The sequence below is a fragment of the Neopelma chrysocephalum genome, unplaced genomic scaffold, assembly GCF_003984885.1.
Source record: "Neopelma chrysocephalum unplaced genomic scaffold, ASM398488v2 Primary Assembly neopelma1_26, whole genome shotgun sequence".
In the NCBI taxonomy this organism is placed as follows: domain Eukaryota; kingdom Metazoa; phylum Chordata; class Aves; order Passeriformes; family Pipridae; genus Neopelma; species Neopelma chrysocephalum.
In genome coordinates this window covers 3,828,421-3,841,464 of record NW_020897695.1, presented here as the reverse complement: position 1 = coordinate 3,841,464, position 13,044 = coordinate 3,828,421, and the positions used below count along the sequence as shown (strand labels likewise).

The window sequence follows — 13,044 nt, the reverse complement described above, 5'->3', positions numbered from 1 at the left end:
TTTTGCTACATAAACATTATTTAAGCCATTGGCTGGGACTGTTTCTGTTGTTTCATAAGAATTTACAGGATTAGTATGTTAAATATATTGATTTTCTTAAGCAAAGCAATCACTGATTGGTGACTGTATTGATGACAGCTGTGACTGTATTGGCTTGTCATGATACTTGAGCAATAAAATTGCTATTCGTTATTGCTTCAGTACAAGGCTGTGATCTCACTGTAGTGAGTCCTCTGCAAATATACACATACAGACTTCGGGGGGAAAATACAGGAAGAAGGGTATAAAAAGCAAAAGAAGGAAATAAGAAAGCAGAACAGCAAGGATACTTTGTTAATGGCTTTATATAAACTGTGCTAATAGTTTCTTTTAAATTCTGAAATGGCTAATGTTCTTTATTTAGTCAGTGTGGCTTTTTTTGCTTAATTCGTTAACACCTATAGAAACTAGAAAGAATGGTAGTTATGACAAATGGACTATGTAATTTGAAAATTGTATTTTGTCACATGTTTTACTCACAAAACCTAGTTGAAATCAATTGTCCAAACATTCACTTAACATATTAATAAGTAATACAGGAATACTGTAAGCCCTCTTGAATTAGATATATTACATCTTGTTACAAAATTTAATGCCAGGCTTAATAACTCAAAGTATGCTCTAGAATAAAAATACATTTATGTGCTAGTATGTTGCAACAAGGATGCTAATCCAAATTACAAAAAAACCAAACAAGCCCACTATTTGATTGGAACTGTTTAATATACTCAAGAGTAGACAATTGTATTTAATTTAATTTCTAAAAAAAGAAATCCCTAAATTTATTTCTTCAAGTGAGTATGTTTTTCATGGTATATTTCTAAATATTACAACACTGTAGTATTACAGTGTCAGATTACACTCTAATCTGACAAGTGGTCAGATTTCAGGAGCTATTTGGGTATTTACCTGCGAAATCAGTTTCAGTTAGGACTTCTTTTAAAAAAATGTGTCTAGATGTTTGTGTTCTTATATTTTTTGATGGAAACACTGTAGTAACAGTAAAGTACCAGCTTTTCAAGAGAAGGCAATGTTTCCAGTTCAACGCTATTAGCTTCGTATATTTGTAATAGGAAAAATTATTTTAAAATATCAGTATATCCATTGTTATGTTTAATTATCTCAAAGTAGTTGAAAAATTCTGCATAAATATGTTTTGAAGAGAGGTTGTTTTAAAAATATTTTTTTCATGATTTAAAAAAGTATATTTTTGAACAGTTAAAAGAGAGTTAATAAAAGATAGATGGCTGTTCAGTTGCTGAATTCATTTGTTAAATTTCATTTGTTAAATTTCTCTCAAAACCATAGCTTTCAACATTTTTAATTTGTTTGTAGTGTACTGTTGAACCCTATACAATTTTTTGGGGTCTTATTAATAATGAATTAACAGCTTTATAGAAAATAGATCTAACAATATCAAATTACCGAAATTTTTAAGATACATGGTCTTAAGAAGTTCGGTCACAGGAGGAGAAAATAATGCTGAGAAATAGCCAAGAATTGCAGGTTGATAAAAATTTCAGATTGAATACCGAAGTCTTCATAATGCTAAAGTTGTTAGAGTTGTGTCTCTACCATTATTGTCATCATAGAAATAAATAAATTGAACCACATGGACTTATTTTACATGTTGTTTCTATCTCTTCTGATACATGACTGTGTGAAATACTTATTTGACTTAAAAAATAAACCTAGTTTCAGTCACTTTTGGTTTTGTCCTGTTGAAATGTCCAGAAGAAATCCAGTGGCTTAGGCTACTTGAATCCTGTTAGATCAAACAAAAAATTAAAAATATTTTGAGCATTTTTTCTTCAAGTGTCTTTATTCTCCATCTGAAGGTCAGTTCCAGAAGTCTGGGACTGGGACTGCTACTCCAGCTTCGTCACTGCTCCTGGTGGCTGGGCCACATCCCAGCACTGCTTAACTGTTGAATGTGCGGAGAATATCCTTCTAAAGACAACTGTCTCCTTTGTATTTGAGCACCCACCACTGTGTGAGTTAATTTTTTTATATTTTTTTTTAAAAAGCAAATTGAGTTTGCCTCATTTTCATTAATGTCATAGTTACACATTTAACATATATAAAAATAAACATGTTTGTGATGTGTCTCCTGCAGTTGTCGAAAAACTATTTTCGATACCCTTTCTGTATCAAAAGAAATCTTACTTTACAAACACAGGTTCTTTTTTCCCCAGTTCACTATGCTAAATTTTAAAAGACAAGTGAAAACATTGACTGTAGTATTTGGTTTTAAAAGTGACAGATAACTGTATTGCAGTCTGCTTCCAACAGAACTGGTGAAACATAGACAGTGTCAGTGGGAGCTTTTCTTTACTTTCTCCCATAATATGCCCCAAGTCCCGACCTGAAGGGGCAATTCACTCTCTAATTTAAACCTCTCCTTACATTAACAACATGGCAGTGTTTAGTAATGATACAGTGTTTACTGTTAAAGACTTGCCAATTTGGCCTTAAATAGCTAGACTATATTACCTCAATTTGCCATATTCCCTCTGTTTAGTTTGGAATTACCTTGCAAATGTTACAGTGATAGTATTGAATTGTATAAAGGAATTATAAAGTTGAAATCCTAGCAATGTAGATTTAAAGTACTAGTATTGGTCTACAGAAAAATACTAGTTCAAGTAATTAAAGGTCAGAAAACTCATTTTAATGGGAACGATTTTTATGCTTTTACTGACTTCCATCAGTGACTTTAATTAGTTATTTTTCCTTCCTACTCTCTGGATAATTTAAAACTCTTTGTGATTTTTTAAGACGTATATGTGCTTGTGTTTTTGTATGTGTAGTTTCTGTACCTTTTAAGTGTAGTTAGGTTTTTCCAGTGTTGCAGTAAAATACAGAACACTATGCAGTACATTAAAGAAATAGAGCCTATGCATCAGAACAATTTTCATGCCTCACTCAATTCTTAATGTAAATTAGTAGGAACATTGGTTATCCATTTGAGAAATTGAGTTGGTATAAAAATAAAAATGCACTTATGGTATGTGGTGCTTTGTGTATCATCTTGGGAGTGTTTTGCTGTTTATCTGTCACTTGCATTAGAAAAAGCAGTCACTGGCTGCAGGTGACATTAAAAATTAAAGGTTAACCTCAATTTCTTTACTGACCAGACGTGGGGCAGAAAGTTCTTCTGGATGTGTGCCTGAATTTTGGAACTGTCAAAAAGAGTTGAGAAGTAAAGACTTGGGCTTTTGGTGGCTTAGTCTTTTTGTATGTGCATGTGTAATTATATAATTTTACCATTTTCAAGTGTTTAGACTGCTTGTTCTAGGTTATATTGAGATGATTTTTCATTGCATCCAACTTTGAGAAATTAAAAAATGACATGATAATGCTATAGTAGGTAATTATAATGAACTGATTTTACTGCTCTTCATAATTTTAGGAATGTCCTTTTTTTTTTCTGCTTAGGAAAACTAATTAAAAATAGCTTTCTTTCCTATTACTAGAGAATCTATGTCTTTCAAAAACTAGTTAAAATTGTTGAAAATTGCCTTAGCAGCTTTTGAATATTCTGGTTAGCTCAATGTACATTTAATATAAGACAAGCCCTATACACTCGTGAACAACCCTGGGAGATCCTTCTTTAAGTATTAAGGCTTTTGACAAACTTGGCTTCTACCTCATAGTGACTTCAAAGTGAGACAAATTCAGTAGTGTGATGCTTCCCTCCTCTATCACTCCAAGTGTTGGAGGTAGCATTCAGACTACTGAAGAAGGCTGGCTTCAGGCAGCAGGGGTTTCCATGTAACCTGCCAGATATCTTTCCTTTGCAAAGGAGGTATTATGCTTGTTCAGTGGCAGAAGAGACTATAGGCAAGGCTTGATACATGAGGTGCAAACTTGAAACTATGCCTGCTGCTCTTACCTTCCATTTCATCACTTGATTTTCTTACCCATCCAGTAAGGTAGTATGCATATAGTCAGTAGATCTGGTGCTTCTTGTTGGCTGATGAGGGAAAATGAGAAGGGAAGAAAAAAAAAAGAAATTGTCTACTCTGTCTCCATGATTAAAATAGAGTGCCAAAGTGCATTTTTTTCCTCCCCCATTTGCCAAATTATGAATTTCTTCTGTCCATGGCAGTTTTACAGCTCTTCTTAGGAAAACAAGAACATAGAAATTTCATTAAAGAAAGCAGTGCATATTGCTAATTCAGAAAAGAACATGCAATTGATGTTTTTGAGGAACCCTAGTATTTCAAACATGTATAATTTGATTAAAATTATAAATCTATGTACTTGCTTCATAGTCAACTTCACACAGTTGTTTCAGGACTGGTATACTGTTGATTTTGTAGACTATCATGTTAAGAATTCTTTGATGGGAATGTGATAATATTCATTTAATGTACTTTCCTTTTATTACTAATTTGTTAAACCTACATTTAAGACAGATAATTTCTCTGAAGACAAAATATTTGTAAATGCCAGTTACTTATTTTCCTGTAGTTACATCTGCTTGAAATTTTTCCAGTGTTCTCCGAGATTGCTTTCACTTAATACTTCTTGATTTCTTGTGTTTCAAATATTTTTATGTTGATATAATAATGAAACTGGTCAAACAAGTTTCACTATTGAAGTGATTTATTAGGACACTGAAGTAGTATATAGCTTTAAACATAGTTCCTTTGACTTAGGGAGTAATTAAATCCCAGATAATAGTCGATAATTGTTGGCTCGCAGCCTGGTTCTAAAGTCTTTGTTTTATAAACTGGGTTATGAAGCATCAAGAAAAATGAACTGGGGTTTTTTTCCAAATGGAATATCTCAGGTTATTAAATACTGCAGAAAGTGTTTATAGTAATAATAATAAGAAGAAATCTTTAAGTGAGTTTATGTATTTTCTTACAAGCTCTAGAATATGTAGTATTTTATAATTTGTCAGTTACTTCTTTAAGTAAACTTCTGTATCAGGTCTAAAAAGCACTAGTGATTTGCAACTATATTACAGATGGCATGTTTTCTTAAATACTACAATAATCTGTGGTTTGTGGAGCAAGTGAATTACCCATTTGTTACACTGTTATGCAGCTCATAGAGGTCATCACACATCTGTATGAGCACAACATTTATGTATTTAAAAATCCCAACCAGCCTTCATTGCAATGTTTCTGTTGTTTCTGTTCCTACAGTGTTGGTGGTCCATGCTTCTGTGTTAAATTTATGGCTGTATTGCAGCGATCAGCTATAGTGAGAGATACCCATAAGATGAGGACTTTTTTTCTCAGATGTAGCAAAACTTGCAGGGCACGCATCTTCAAAGGATGGAAGAACAGGTCCAGGATAAAGAGTTACTTTGCAGAGCACTAAAATCAAGTTATATCAGTTCCCCATGAGGGTACATAGTATCAACTTGGGACCAGTAATTACTGTGGCTTTTTTTTAAGTAGCTGTCAGATTCTCCTAGTGAGGACTAGCAGTTCTGTGTGCTATTAAGCTATTTTCATCAAACATCCCTTTTTTTCCTCTTTGTACCGTGTTAGATTTATCTACTTTATGTAGCTGGTCCTCACTTAGCAAAATTGGTGCTACTTCACATTCTTGTTAGTTCAGTTTGCCTCTGTCCGTGCTCTTTGTGCACTGCATCTCCCGTGCCCCTGCCCCTGGCAAGTTGCCCCATTTGCCTCCTGAGCCTCCTTTTGGGCAGCGTGGCTCTGAAGCCTGAGCTGGACTTGGATAGAGCCCAGCCAGGTCTGGCAGAGCTTTTTTCGTTGTACTTGGTGCCTGGTTTATAGTTCATTTTCATTTTATCCAAGAAACCAGCCTTTCTAATTGGAAATCCCAGTACTAAGGAAGAGCTTCCCGCTGCCTTTCAATACTTTAAGTGGGTTTATAACAAAGCTGGAGGAAAAGTTTTTAGCAGGACCTGAAGGGATTTAGGCCTTTGGTTTACAAGTAGAAGATGGTATATTTAAATGAAATCTAAGGAAGAAATTCTTTACTATAAGGCTGTCGAGACACAGAAACAGGTTGCTCAGAGAAATTGCAGATGCCGCATCCCTGGATGGGGGTTCAAGGGTAGCTTGGATGGGACTTTCCACCTGGTCTAGTGGAAGATATCCTCCACTCTGTCCATGACCGAAAGTTGAACTGGATGTTCTTTAAAGGTCCTTTCCAACCCAAACCTGTGATTCTACTTGAGGACAGCAACTTCTTGCCTTTGTGGTTACCTGCTTACTATTATGTATGTCTCTTACACAGTTTCATTATGTTATGTTTCCTCTGCATTTTGTTCACTTTCAAACTTTTTCAGAAGCATTGCAGTGGTAACAAGTTGTATCACTTGAACCCGGTAAAAAAACTTTAGTTTGTGGGTTTGTTTTCTTTTGTTTTCAGTAAGAGATGACTGCTGCCTTAGATAATCATAAATGCTAATGAGAATTTGTTAAAAAGCATTTGTTAAAATTGTGCTTAGAGGATTAAAAGTGGCAGCTTTAAGTGTATCTGCATGAAAAAACTCATGGAGGGGAGAAACAGTCAGGTTGCCAGTGGTGTGTACTTGAAAACAAGATTGTAATGATGTTTTGGTGTATTTGAAGTGATCCTCTTGCCATAAATGTGACAATCAAAGACAGTAGTCTCTGATGTGTTTGGAAGTGTGATAATGTTCACTAAAATGTTAAGGACAAAAAAATATTGTCTACAACTTACCTTGAAGGGAAGGGATGCTATTTCATGGCTATCCTTGGCTTCCTTTTGTTTCCATTTCCTCCTCCTCAAGAAATTCTGTGGGACTTAGATTGCTTTGCTTCTAGGACAAATTTTAAAGGAAGTTCACAGTATTTTAGCTGGTTTTCCTTTTAAGTTTTATGGATTTGAATGTCTAAACATATACTGAATAATACTGCCAGGTACCAGCCATGTGCAGTTGGAGTCCAGTATTAGGGACTGATCTGCAATGCAAGCAGCAGCATTTCTCAGTTGTTGTGAATGGCCAGCATTTGTAATTAGATGGAAAGCAGATGAATAAAGCCAAATTTAAGTGACAGTGATGACCAACTGCCTACTAATTTTAGACCCTCCCCATGTTGCTGAGTGCTATTCATTCAATGAACACATATATTAAATATAGAAATTTATACATTTCTTCAGGGTAATAGAATCCACAATGGTCAGAAGTTATTCTGTAATATCAGTGGTCTGTTGTATTTGGATAAATTAAGGTGGAAATGACATAAAACTCAGAACTTTCTGAGCAACTTAATGTGGTTTTGTTCAAGGTTGTATTGAGTGATGTACAGTACGTGATTTCATATTAAACACTTTCTTTGAGAACATAATGTTTCTACAGATTTATACTTTTTAAAGGAGAGTTAAAATCTTGCCACCAACTTTTGCAGTAGTTTTCTCACTATTATGTATTCGAACCTGTAAGATCTTTTCTCATAAGCATTAGTTTAATAAGAATTGATTCTGGCACAGATTTTAAAAAAAATGGTTGAATGTTGTTTTATCATTATTGTTCAGGAGCATGCATACGTTAAGGACATAGAAAAGCACAATCAGAATCTTTGTGCTTGTATCTTTGAACTTGCCAAATTTCTCATCTTTTGCAAGGGAGTTGTAGGTTAGTTGCAAGAATTTCTCTGTGTTATAAATGTTCAAAATTTGTCTTAGCATATTAATCTAGACTATTTTAAAATCCAGAAATGTACTTTATTGTAGGATCCAGGTTGGATCAGAGAAAAAAATTGTTATTCTCTGTCATTTGTCAAGAGGAGAGTAGAGGGTAGAAAAGGAAGAAAATACTATCCTTTTTATGAATGTATTCTTCCCATAAAGTGTAACAACAAAAAGTAGATCAAGACTCTCTTGCTTAGAGACATTCATACCATCTGACAGGGAAGTGATTTTAATTAATTTAAAATCCAGAAGCAGCAGTATTTCTTCCTGAGTAAATGGTTGGGAGACCTTAATTACACATTGCTCTTGAAAGCACAGATTGCACTTAGTTTCTTTTTGGTCATTTAGACTCAGACTTTGGAAAGTATTTAACTTAAAGGAAATACAGGAGTACTTTTCTGAGTTGTCAGACTGTTGCTGAGTTTTCTCAGTATGAATATAGATACTTGAAAATAATGGGAATTTAGGTGAAGTGGTTTGGGATTGAGTAGGTTTGGTTTGGTTTGGTTTTTTGTAACAGAAAAGTCATACAATACCTTCAGTCTGATTTTGGCCTCAAAACTTTTAAAAAGGCATTCACTGTGTAAAAAGTAAGTTTTGACAAAAGCAAAGGAAATGGCTAAATGTTTAAATTGTGAATCAGTATCTAGTTATGTGTAATCATGATTTACTGCTCCAACTGAGAATATTTTGTAGTGTGAAACCTTGCTCCAGGTCAGTAGCGACCAGCTAGATAAATCGTGAGTGACTAATTGTATATCTAGAGTCATTTCACTTACTAAATCCACTTTCATGAATGAAATGTAAATGTTGAATGAAATTGTGGTTATTTTTGTGCAGGAAAACTATAGTTATGAAAGCTGCATGGCTTTTGTAGCATTTTAGGGGGAAACAATCATGGTTTTGTTTTACTTTCATGTTTAGTTCTTAGCAAAGATATGTAACAGCAAGAATAGATATTATTCTATTCTTATAGAAAATCTTACTCTAATTCCAAAAGATAGTGTATTAAACGCATTATGAAAAGGATGAATTATTTCATATAAAAAAGAAAGTTGTGATATTCAGTAGATTTCCTTGTTCATGACATTTTTACTCTGCACAGGGGTCTGCCTTATGCTCCTAGATTCTTTGAAAAGAAAATTTGGCTAGTGTAGTTTTCTTAACTTTTCTGTTGTAATTTCTTTCTATAATATATATCATTAGTGGCCAAAATTAAAATGCAGGAACAGAAGAATTCATATGCAAGCTTCTTTGAAAAATTGTGATAAAAACTGCTCATAAGACTTTGTCAGTATTAACATAATTTCCAGCATCTTGTTTCTTGTGACTATTTTAAGTTTTGTAATTACTGTTGAGGTTAGTTTAAGGATTCGGTATTTTCTCTGCAGCAAATACTAGGGAATGGTATCAGATTGATTTCACTGTTTCCTGTACAAACTCACTCTGTGACTTTGGGAAGGTCTTCTCAACATCCCTTAAGGTTTTGCTGTTTAAAGTCCCACAGAGTAACTTTCCCTTTTCATAGTATTTGTAGGGTGCTGAGAGGAAGGGTTTCCTGTTTGGTAGCCATAATTTGATCTGGTGTAGCAGTGATACCCCTACGGACTTCCATTTTGCCAGGCCTTCAGCAGAAACTTAGGAAATTAACTACTTTACACAGAAAGATAAATTGTGGAAAGGGAAGTGATATTTAATGGAAGAGACTGATGATTTGGGCCATTGTCCAAGTCCATATATCCTCCACTTGCTAAACTGGAACATAATCTTGAAGTCCATTTCATTTCTATTACAAGGCACGAAGTTAGGAGAGACCAGAAAGTTCACTGCTCTTTTAAAGAGTTTCTCTTTGAATGTGTACACAGTCCATGCATTTCAGCCTGAGTCTTCTAATGATTACCTGTTGAGTAACTTGAAAAACAACGTGTATAACCAGCAATTTCATTATACACAGAACTGATCCAACTTATCTTCCATGCCCAGTTTTAGTTCCTTAAGAGGTGTGACATTTCTTCATTCTCATAGTGCTTCTGAGGTATCAAGGAATCACCTCTTTAAAAATAACATATGTATCTGAGACTGCAGTAGTTTGAGAGCTGTTTCATTACATATGTTTGCATTTACAGTCTGAAAATGTCACACTAAGCTCATACCAAAACACACACAAAAAGTTTGTCATTTAAAAATGTGTCAGAATATTTGGACCAATTTGATTTGCCAGTTTTTCCTTCTGGAAGCACAGATTTTTTTTTTTGAGTCAGATTTGCATGTTATAAAATTGAAGGAAATACTTAGCTGACCATCACAGAAAAATTATGACAATCTATGCATAGAAATACACAGGTTTTGTGTGTTAAGTGTGTACATGTTACGATAGGTATGAGAGATGAATGTTCTTCTTAACTGAAAACTTCATTTTCTGCTATGGGGATATTTAAAAATCATTCTATCCATTTGGTGGAGCGGTAGCTTAGTTAATGAAATTTGATATTTTGGAGGTTTTCATTCTTGTGTAACATTTGTAAACATGTTCCCAAACTCTACATGCAGTTCTGTAATTAACATAGTGTTTCCATGGTGTTTTGTCAATGAAGAGAAAAATTATTTTTTTATACAGATCAGGAAAAAATTGCATTTTCATGAGCAGTACAGTTGTTAAATTTTGGTGGGATTAAAATACAAGCCATTATGTGGAATTTGGTTTTGTTAGCTTCTGAAAAACCTCTGTAAGTTTTACGCACTACAAATGAGCAGTGAGGTGTAGTTCAGCCCCTGTCTGTATAGGGGTAAGATCAGTTGAGAAACAAAGCGTTTTTTCCTCTTCTGTAAGATCTGTACCTCTCTGATCACATCATTTAGTGTCTTTATTTTTCATTAGTTTTTGTCTCCATGTAATGTACATAGAAAGTTAATGATGAAAGAGTAGTAAAGTATTCATTGAAACTGAAAATTATAGTATTTGCAAATATAAAATCATAATTTACATAAATGTTATAGTCAAGAACATTATGAATGTAAATATGCCTTCATCTATTCTCAGTCTTATAATGCCATTCGTTGTCCAGTGGGAGATGAAGAGTGATGCTGAGACTGCCATTTAACCTATTATAGCAGCCTAAAGAAATTAAATAGCCTTGATATAAATATGAGGTGGGAAAAGAGTATTCATCTCCATTAAGTGACACAGTAAGAATAACAGGCGGGTGGGTGTGCATTAAGCAGCGAAGTCTCTAAATTCGGACACTAATTATAACCACAAGGACAATTGCCTCCCACGTACTTAAACTGTAATTTCAATGTGTTTTTTCGGACTGAAAATATGCTTCATGGTCCTTCAGGCACCAAATATGGATTTTCCTTTGCATTCTTTTTCATTTGGTACATGATTCCTTCTCTCTTGTCATTAAATGAGGGCCTAATACTAAAAAGCTGAATTCATTATGTTTTCCTTGCTATGATTAGATCTTTAGGCCTTGTATTTTTCTAGATCTGAAAATTATGCTGAGGAAGTCCTACCCATTTTATGGTGCCAAAAGCAGATGTTGCACCATCATATTCAAATTATTTGGAGCGGTTACTTTAACTTTGATTTTTGTTGAATTGTTTCAGCTTCATATTAATGTTACATGTACCTGGGGATGACCAGTGGTTACTTAACCTATTGCACCACCTAAGTCACTCTTAGTTTGTTTCTTAATTATGTATTCTTGTAACTTGCATCCTTTCCTAAAATTATTTTTGTGTTACATTACATACAGTAATTTTTATATTGAGAATTTCATGAAAGTATGACCCATGGAATCATAAATGAAAATAGAGCTGGTGTATAAAATTGTCTTTTAAACTTAATTGAGTATTGCAGTTTCTTTGCCATTAAACTGCTTTCAGTGCAGGAGAGATTATTTTGATTGTTTAGCCATTCCATCTTTGATATAAATGAAGGTAGAGAATTAATCATTAAGCAAAAAAAAATCAAAATCATTGCTTCACCTTTACCTTGATATTTAAGATGCAAAAGGGATGCATTATGTCCCTAGCTAACCTGATGTAATAATTAAGGTGTTACATTTCTAGACAAAATTTGTCTGATAATGTTTTTCAGTAATTCAGTCTTACTGTCCTTTTTCTATGCTTGATTGAGAGTTATTGGCTGTTATACTTTTTGCACATGTACTAAGCTGTAGATCTGAATCAAGTCGTCTCTAATCTGTCATAAATAAACTAAATCTACTGATCTTGTATCTGTCTCTCTTAAACACACAATAAAAAGGAGGATTTCCTGACTGTAATTCTTGTAACTCCTTTTTTGGCCCTTTTAATTTCAACTTTCTTTTAAATTAAAGATACCGGGCCCGGTTGTAGCGTTCCAGTGATGCCATATGTGCAGATAATTTCAGGTCCTTAGTACTACCATATATTTCCCAGTAATGCACCCAGGGATTGTTTTTAGCTTCTTAGCTACAGCAACATAGTAAGAGCAAAAAAAGCATTTGGTTATTTACAATGTAAGTTCTTTAGGGATTCACTGCTTTCTAGGATGTAATCCTCCATTTTGTGTGGCCTGTCTTGTAGGTTCTTAATGTTCTTAAGGTAAATAAATTAAAATAATGTAATTTCTACTCTGAGATTTACTTAATTTATGCAGCTTATTGGAAGGATTTTTACTTATTTTTGTCATCAAAGAGCTTCAGCTTTTTACATAACAGTGAAGAGTCAGTCACCAGGTTTTATTTGTATTTTGTGTGATTGATATTTTAAAAGAGACAATAAAGGGGACTTCACAAAGTATTAGAACATTAATACAGCACAAAGAAGGCTTATAATGTGTTTAGCTGTTGCTGATACCTAATGATACGGCAAAAAAGCACTCCTCTACAAGGCTGCTTTTAAGATCCAAGGGAGCCAGAGGAACTGTTAAGAATAATAGATAGCATATCTTGGATTAATTTTTTTAAATTTATTTTTAGGAGCAGAAGCACAAAAATCCTGTCTTAATCTTTCTTTTAGGTATGCTTCTTATTTAGCTTTTAGTAACTTGTAATTTAAGATCACAGTTATTAGGTGTATTTCTGCATTTTATATATCGCTCCCAGATGCTACAGTATTAGTTTTTATCACTGCATATTTTATGAAATGTCAGCCTTCTGTTGGCTGTTCATGCAGCATTGTTAGTGATCAAAGCCACAACATAAAGGAGAGGAATCTAAACAGTTGGCTTATCTTTGTCCTTCATTGTGACACAATACCATAAAATTGCTTTACTATATAAAAGGCAAGCAAAGCTTCATGTAGCACACTCTGAAAAGGTGAACTTTTTGTTATGCTCAACAAAATGGATAAACTCTTATCAGTGAT

General features: G+C 33.9%; 1 protein-coding gene across 3 annotated transcripts in view; it reads left to right on the top strand.

Annotated features, from left to right (window-relative positions):
• TBC1D5 (TBC1 domain family member 5) overlaps positions 1 to 13,044 on the top strand; it is a 289,248-nt gene that overhangs the window by 39,625 nt on the left and 236,579 nt on the right. For 2 of the 3 annotated variants that reach the window (XM_027675359.1, XM_027675356.1), the window contains exon 2: positions 1,878 to 2,032. The exons of the other annotated variant lie outside the window; for it this stretch is intronic. The gene's annotated coding sequence lies outside the window, so the exon portion shown is untranslated. The remainder of the gene's footprint in view (positions 1 to 1,877; positions 2,033 to 13,044) is intronic. 3 annotated transcript variants of the gene reach the window in all.